Source organism: Diorhabda carinulata, chromosome 7 (genome assembly GCF_026250575.1).
Source record: "Diorhabda carinulata isolate Delta chromosome 7, icDioCari1.1, whole genome shotgun sequence".
Taxonomy (NCBI): domain Eukaryota; kingdom Metazoa; phylum Arthropoda; class Insecta; order Coleoptera; family Chrysomelidae; genus Diorhabda; species Diorhabda carinulata.
The window spans coordinates 3,575,578-3,584,829 of NC_079466.1; the positions used below are offsets into that span (position 1 = coordinate 3,575,578).

Below are 9,252 nucleotides of genomic sequence, written 5' to 3' on the forward strand. Positions count from 1 at the left end.
AGTATAAATCGTATAAATCTAAATAAAAATTATAATAACAAAAATTCTGGAAATGTTGTTTTCTAGTATCAGTTTCAATTCTGCTCGACGCTAACTTAATTAACATAACCTACAAACGTGTGACATAAACTATGGAGTCTAATTAACTAGCAATTTTAAACTAAGATTTTTTTCGAAATGTTTTATTTTACGAAAGTACCGGCATAACATGGTAGATGAAGAGCATATTCGATATTTCATGCTTTATGAGCTTCTGGTGCCGAAGCAAATGAGGCTGTGAAATATACCTGGTGCTTTGGGTCCAGATTATTGGAGGAGAAAGAAAGGAAATACCATCGTTGGTTTAAGAAAATTGTCAAAGAGAAATTGTTAAATGACGATAGTAGAAGAGCCAGTGTGTCTAATTTTGGTCAGAAAGTATATCTGCCTGTTCAAGCTAGAAATCCTCAATCCTTGTATCAGCTCTAAATTGTTCACATAAACCTTTTTCAAATCTATTACGGGTACTTGGTATGTTCAAAAGTTTGAAGAGTAAATTTACAACCATAATCAAAGCGTCACAATCTACAGTTCTTTTTCTTGTTAAAACCGATTGCCTTGTTAAAAACAAGTTTTCAATGGAGGAAAAAACAAGGGCAATGCTGATGACTTGCTTGCGTGCTTAAAAGGTGATGTTGTATTTTGTGGATTTTTATCATGAACTTACTTACCAATATATAAAAATCAAAGTGAAAAGTGGAAAAAAGACCATACGTCAACGCCCGACAGTATACTGCAAGAATCACGGTGGAAAAACTACTTAAATTGGAACAGTGAACAATATACATAGTCTCCAAATATTACTTCATGTGATTTTCATTTCCTATTTAGTTCGTTATGAAATTTTTTTTGACAAATAATGAAGAGTATTTCGAAAACGCTTTTACCAAACTTTTTATATCAAAAGCCGAAGAATGAGCGTTATGTAAACGTAATTGAAAACAGCAATTGCAAAAACTATTGCTGCTGGACATCATATATTAGTCATAGGAATTTTCTAAAACAAGATGTGTAATATTATCGGTTTCAAAATAGAATGTTTGGTTATCGTTTCAAAATTATTAAAAAACTATTTCAATTTTTGACAAAAGTTTTCTAGTTTTAATAAAAATAATATAACTAGGTAATCTTAATAGTTAGAGAATATGTAAGGATTGTAAACTAAGTTAAGATTTACATTTCTGTTGATATAGAAAACACGCAGAATTTTTTTGTAACAATAGGCAGTAAAAAGCGTTATTGCTTAATTGAATTTGGTACAAAATTATGTTTCATACTTCTGTGGAATTTAATTGCAATTTAACCATGTATAGGAAAACTTCATTTATTGTAGTTGTCATATATGACTCGAGTAGGAGAAGGAACCATTAATACCCGTTCTTTTTAAGCAACGAAAGAATGGAAGTGGCACGTAAAACGTCAACTGGGAGAAAATCTAATCAGATAGATTCGTTACAACGAAAAAAACAAACTGTACAAAACTTTAATATAAACATGAGCTTCACTCGAATCTTTCCGAAAAAAATTTCAGTTTAGCTGGTGTTAGAAGTTTTTAAGAGAGATGGGAGATTATATTGGAGGAGAGAAAATCTAAACGTGAAAACAAGAGCTCTTCGACCACCTAGTAACCAAATATATGATGATTAAAACAATATTATTATTCACCACAAGAAAACATTAAAGTATATTTTAACTTCATAACGCTGAAGACATGATTTCGGAAACTAGATATGTTATTGAGGTGAACAATGAAATCAAAATAATTGCTGTGAGATTGATAATGACTCCTTATCGAAAAAAGACGGCTTAGTTAATTAGATGTATTATATAACCCGAAAAGCTAAAAGAAATTTTGCAATTGTTTAAATTTGGTTTTTAATTTATATTTTTTATATATGTATTTCCTTTTAATGATCGGCATAGAACAACTATAAGTTAATTCCTCAGGATATTCTACTTTACATTTTATGATATGAGTATCTGAAGTTTTACGCGTACTAAAGTGTACTAAAGATTTAGATGGAAAGATTTCAAAACGTTTTACCACTTTTCATCCTTTATAAAATTCTTTCAACTGTGATATGTTTCGTAATAAATTATAATAAATATACTGTGAGTAATGTCTAATGATATTAACAGGTGTATGTTATATGAATATGTAGATGACATCTAGTTTTAATAGCGACGGATAAAAGGATTACAATATATCATAGAATGGAAGACAATTTTGGTTAATAAAAAGTGTGGAAACAGATGAAAGCGATCTCAGCAAAAAATTATAGAGATCTTTTGAAAAAACACGACTATAAGAGCCTTTATATCGCTTTAGAGAGGTGTTAACACGATGCGTACAAATAACGCAGACTGTTACGTACGTCTATTGTTCAGTCTTTTAAGAATTACGACGATATAAATTGTTTTATAGCGATTTCTAGTCACACTAAGTAAACTCGTATGAAATAGTTAATAGATTTGAAATATAACCTAATTGAATTAGTCTACTTACTTTCTATAGGTAAAAATGTACTTAATCGCCCGAAATAAAAGCGCTTTCCGACGGTATATGACGCTTCTTTAAACGTACTTATGGTTTCATTTTCGTATGTGATTTTAGATGAAAATTTGTTACATGAAATACGTTGTTTCAGTTGAAACAGGTGAAGCTTTATTATACTTAATTATCGAATAGAATGTAGTACAAGACAAATACTGTGTAGGTACCCTCATAGTTTTAGTCACGTTATTAATCTTTTGTTTGAAATAAACATTATTAAACGACGACAAATTCTTGTTGATAAATTTTTTCTTAATACAAATTATATCAAAGTGGTTAGATATTGCATTCGAGATATTTGCACCTGCTTCCAGGACATACATATCTAGATACCCCACACCTTTTATTAAGTGAGCTATGAGAAGATTATAGTCTATAAAGGAGAAGTATAAAGAAGATAAATTACGATAAACACGATCTAATTTAATTGTATTAATCATGGTATTCTTGTTCTTGAGTAATAGCAAAATAAATATTTGAGTGTACCCACTTTAATAAATTGCACCTATTGAGAATTGAATTATTATCATTGATTCAATGATAATAATAAAAAATAGACAAATATCGTGTGTGACTAGAATCATGAATATATGTAAAACAAAAATCAGGTTAACATATTCTAAATTTATACAATTTAAGTAGCGATTTAGGCACTTAGTAACATGAAAATGTGAAAGATAACTTGAACTCTAATATACACGAGTTATGTTTATAATGTACAATTTCCAGTTTCTATCTGTATAGACAATAGTGATGAACCGCGAAATTTGAAACAACCATTTTAGACTTCCCAATTTCATCGGTTATTATTCAAAAATAACATATGAGGTTATTTGAATAATAAGCATGATAAGTTGAGGTTAGGTTTTATTTAGTTTGCCTGTTCAATGTTTGTGTTTATTATATAAAATTGTCGATGATGCCCCTACTACATACATTAATTCAATTAGGATGCCATGGTTCAATAAATAAAATTAGCATTTAATAGCATAAACATGAAATAATATTGGATTTATTGGGTCATAAATTTTGTCTGATGGAGGGAGGAGATTAATAGTGGGAAGTAATTAAACAGGCACTGACCTTTTGAATTCCGCTGTTGGTCCGCCGGATACCTAACAGAAGGACCCGGAAGAAGCCCGGAACAAGAAGTCCATCGGTCACTACAATGAGATTTAATTAAAAAAAAAATTAAAACAATTGAACTCGTAACACGTGACTGGTTATTGTAAACAACTATGTATATTGAATCGTATTTTCTATTTTATTCGTTATTATTGAAATAGCATTTGATAGTTCGGTATAGAGGCGCGAGACACAAACTTGTCCTATGCTATACGTGAGTTAAGTGTTAGAGAAATGGTTTACGAGCTCTTCGACTGCTCCGCCCGATCGGCCTGAGGAGTAAAGGGGCTCGGATCTGTTTATGGGCGGACCACTTTTGTCATTTCTCTCGCACTCGTAAAGCAGTTAGCGATGTTGAAGCGGAACAGACGCACGGGGACGCAAGATAATGGTTGACGCTCCCCGCTAACCATGCTTTATGTACGTCTCTCTCGTTCGCACCCGATTTATGAGGTTAACTTTCTCGCTCCGACACGCGTCGCCTGAGCTACGATGACGTAACTAGGCCATGTGACTGTGGTCAACTCCCAATCGCGTGTTTCGGCGCCAACTTAAAATCACATGGTCGAATCAAGTGAAACTTTTGAAAAGTTGTTTATAGAATGAATATATATATTTACGAGGAGCATAAAATATTTTATTTTATTCATATAATTGAGGTATAAAATTTTTCTTTAAGTTTCCTCAAAATTGATACAGAGTTAATGAATACTACGAGGTACCAACGGAATAATGAGTTATTAGAAGAGCCACTGTTACGATTTGATTTTGAAAAAATATAACTTGAATTTATTTACGTGGTGTAATGAAAGTATACAGCTAATAAGTTTTTATAACAACAATTACTCACGCCTGGGTGTACAGCTAACCAAGGATAGAAAGGATAATACAAAGTAAAGAATAGGTTAATAGGCAAATAAGGTAAGTACTATAAACTGCTGCTATGATCCAGACAAATCCTTTTGAAAGAAAAATACTGAGAAATGTGAGCTAGATATAATCATGAGTTACTTATATCAAAAATACCTACAAGGAACTTCAGATCACGGAATTTGTCAGAGTACAAAGACTGCGATGGTCATGTAGTGCGAATGGATGAACAGAAAATGCCGAGAAAAGTACTTAAAATCAATTTTTAAGGATGTAAGCCAATTGAAAGACCTCAGAGAAGACAGTAGTCACAGAAAACGCAATTCGTCTTCTTAGGATACGCAACTGTAAAAGAGCAGTTCTAGATAGTAACATCTGGGACAGGTATGGGGAAACTACGGCCCGCGGGCCATCTCCGGCCCGCAAAGCGTTGAAATCCGGCCCGCGACCAGCAAACAAAAGTTAAGTACAATTTTCTTTTTATCAGAAATGACATTCTCATGAAATGGCAGTGAAGGCAGTACACGTCGGGCACAAAACCCGTAGGTCCTACTTGATTAACTCGGCCCGCCATATATTTCGTTGGCAAAAATTGGCACGCGAGGAAAAAAGTTTCCCCATCGCTGATCTGGGAGGTCAAGGCACGCAGCAGGTTGAAGTACCATAGAAGGAAACGATTTAATTATGCTGGAAATATTTACACTGGAATGTCCCTTATCCGCATTTGTTGAAATAAGACGTTTTACCAGTCTGCTACTATAATGAGATAATAATGTGACGATTTTAAAATGGTAGGTACAATTTAAAAGTGGAAAATAGTCAGCTTAGGACGAGGAACAACTTTAAAAATAGTAAATTTGAAAAATTGGAAAGCATCTTTCAAATAAACGACTTTTCTTTGAAAACTTATTCAAGAACTAGAAATCTCGTACTGGTCCTTGTGGTAGGAAAATGGGGGAATGCCAAATTTGTTCTGAGTCGTCTGACTGATGACAAACAAAAAATCTTATTCCAGGTATATGGAATTGATCGTCTTCATGCAGTTCTGGTTTCCATTGTATCTGGAGATGTAGGTATATAAGATTTCTTGCAATGATCCAATGTCAAAAATTCAGTGTTATCAATGTAGAGCTAATAACCCCTAGTATTTGATTACTACCATTAAAGTTCGCTCCAAAGGAACCAACTGTAAAGTTCCAATTACCAAAGACGTAATGGAATATTTACAAAATAAAATTTTTTATGTAAAATACTTGACTATATTCTTTGATAACATCTACTACACATTTATTTGAACCAATCGTACGATATGACTGTTGCATTTCTACCTTTGTAAGGTCATTGAGAATTAATTCTGTAAATTTTTATGGCAATTCAATTAAACCACGTAGTCTCATCAAATGACCTGAAAATATTTATCAAGATTTTTTCTGACAATCATACCAAAATGAGAGGGAACGCCATCCTGTTAAAACCGTGCTTCACTGATGATGTAACAGCTAGAGTAGATAGTAATTCAAATATCGAAACGTTTGAGTAAGGTTCAACTTTGAGGTTTGTTTAAACAATTGATGATGTTTGATCGATATATTAACTTCATTAAGGCGTTGGATATGAACCAATCTAACTGTTTTTTTTTTACCAATAATCTCTAGAGGAATCATTAGGCATAGGCCGAGATTCTTACCAGAATTTGAACAAACCTGAGACATACCTCAGGACGAAATATCAAAAAAGAAATTACTTGCAAGCGAACATGTGGAAATAAGTGAGATAATGCATCATATCAGAAATGAATAGAAGTTCCCACAGAAGGTATAGGAATGGCTCCAAAACGGCAGTTTGGACTTGAACAGCAATGCAGGGGCCCAGAAGCAAATAATTTTAATGCAACAACTATTTTCCAGAATAAATATTTACCATCGAAAAATGTGGTCAGCTCAATTTGGTAAGGAGATATCGCAGACAGGAGATATTATTCTGATACTCAAGCAACCATTAGAGCTTTAAGCTCCAATGTCATAAGACAAGAATTCGTTTAGGAATGGCTAGAGAAGTTGAATCAGTGGAGCAAAAAAAGGTAATCTCCAATATTGGTTTGAGAATGCTCTGGCATGGAGGTAAATGAGATAGAAAACAGACTGAATTAGGTGTGAATAAATTCATCATACAATAAATGCTATTAATGAGATAGATAGAAGAAAGATCATTCTGATAATCTACAGACGTTATTGAAAAGAAAAATACACACTAACCAAAGAAGATCTAATGAATTTATGAGTCTAAGTGAAAATATGAATAGAAATTAAGTTCAAAATATTCTGTTATGTAGACAGCAAATCTTCTAGCCATATTTTTTCGACGTGTGAGAGACAATAGGGGCGCTGGAAATATAAATTGATGATTTTTTACAGTTAGAGCCACCCAACAGCTTGGAATATTTAAAAGGAGAATGGGACATAATATAGGTATCATCCTGCTAGGATTCAATGTAACATCTGATGACTGGTTAACTGGTATTTTACCAGCGGAACCAGAGTCTTAGAGTTCTCCGTAATGTTAATGTTAATTATAATAATAATAACGTTATCTATACTTATCTTGACAAAAGCTTGTAGCACCTGATAAATTGTCATACAAACATCCCTTAGAAAACTGGAAATTATATTTTTAGGCACGGAAGCAAGTGTGGAATGAAATCTCCTGTAGTGCTTGCCGCATTACTGCATCTTGTTTTTTTAGACCTCCCCGAACTTTTCCCAGGAATTCGTTAAATTTTTCTTCAGATATTCTCTAATCGTTTTTATATCTTTAAGTATCTTTAACAATTCTTCTGATGCTCCCAACTGATTTCTTCTTAAAATCCGTTGCCTCACCCAAAATCGTCGCGTTTTCTCGAGGTACATAAAACATTTTTTAGCTCTTACACCAACTACAACATTCGACATGAATTTTTAGTACTAGTATGAACTCAATCTGATTCAAATCGTGTCAATTCGGTCAACAAAATTCGCATCGTGAGAACGCGCCTCAAGGGGTTGAAACAAAAAATTTTATCCTCTTATATTCCAATCCAAAATGGATCCACTTGTTTCGGCGTGTTTATTTTCAATTGCAGCTCGAACAGAAATAATTGAGGGAATAGTCAACACACAATAAAATACCCTACATCATCCTAGTTTGTGTGAATTTATTGCTACGTATATCATACTTTATTGTGTGATTATTTTAGGAGTACATAAATTATTATAATCGAGCTTCCTTATTATTTTGTTAATATGCATTTTGAAATAAAAAATGTAATTTCTCAATTTACCACCCGAGAGATGTGATAACAATACTATAGTCCTATCAACTATTCCGATCAATCTTTATGATTAATTCCAAAAAATAGTTAATGTTGAGTTTAAAACGAAATTATCTTCTTTAAAATTACCCACCTTTTGATCTAAGCGCACCGTATAAATAATAGAACATGAAATTAAACCCGTAAAAAGTAAGTAAATAAATAAAGTTGAAACCATAAATTTCAACGCTACCTACTCCAACCAAGCATGAATGAAAACCCACAATCATTAATTCTGTTAAAAAAAAGTGGAGCAATATTTTTTAGTTCTTTTGAATCGCAAATATCTCAATCTCTTGGTCAAACGTATGTGCCGCTCGACAGTTGCATCACATGTTCGCACTTGCTACCTCCGGTGACTTTATGACTTCAGTGGTGGAGATACAAAATGTGATACATAGTGAAATTTTATGATTATTTATTATTGAATGCGGTGAATCTCTTAAGGATCAAAATTAAATTGTCAATAACATTGGCAACAATGGCAAAGGCACTTGCAGGTGATTTAAGCAAAATATTGTAACTAGGAGTCATCCATATATTATGTCACACGTTGATGGGGAGGGTGAATATCACAGAAATGTGACAATAAAACAAGGGCCAGGGGAGGTTAAAAGTTTTGTGACGTAGTCTGTTAAAACTAAAACGCGAAATTTAGATGTGAATCAGAAACTATAATCTTAAATATTAGACTTTATGTTGATTTTATTACATTATTTAATAGAAACAACAAGTTTATTTTTAAATAAATGCATAAATTTTAAAATTGGGTGACGTTTTATCTGGACAGATATTACGAAAGTGTGACAACCTGTAACAAGGACGGGCGAGGGGTTTGAAAGTCCTAAAATTACATATTTTGGACATGTTCTGAAGAACTTATATAATAATAACAAGTAAGAAGGACAAAAGCTGGCAGTAATCGAAATAGTTCTTTCAATAAATTATGTAAAATTTCCTGTTGTATACGAATTAGAATAAGGTGTAATGTTTCTTTATAGAAAAAATTGAAGATGCGTAACAAGAAATCACGTCAATTGTTGATGATGGAGCTGGAAGAGTGAAGGTCCCACTAGAGACAGAAAAATAGAGGATAGAGAAAAAGTATGGGACGCCGTTTATATCTATTAGACGAATTTCCTGTCTTATATCAATTTTAATTTGATTGAGATCAATAAATCCCCTCTGAAGTATGTTGTTGGATGCAGCCGGGCGAAAAATTGTCGCCTCCTTTGGTTATTTCTTAGCTAAAGATGAGCAGCATTCCGGAAATACACCGCATCCTTTGGTGGAGGAAGGATGTCAATGACCATAGACT

The 9,252-nt window shown here is 33.0% G+C and overlaps 1 protein-coding gene across 2 annotated transcripts in view; it reads right to left on the minus strand.

The window, feature by feature from the left end:
• LOC130896290 (homeotic protein antennapedia-like) overlaps positions 1 to 3,946 on the minus strand; it is a 414,695-nt gene extending 410,749 nt beyond the window's left edge. The window contains exon 1 of one of the 2 annotated variants that reach the window (XM_057804282.1): positions 3,677 to 3,946. The gene's annotated coding sequence lies outside the window, so the exon portion shown is untranslated. The remainder of the gene's footprint in view (positions 1 to 3,676) is intronic. The other variant, XM_057804283.1, reaches the window with a different exon arrangement.
• Between the last annotated feature and the right edge of the window lie 5,306 nt (positions 3,947 to 9,252).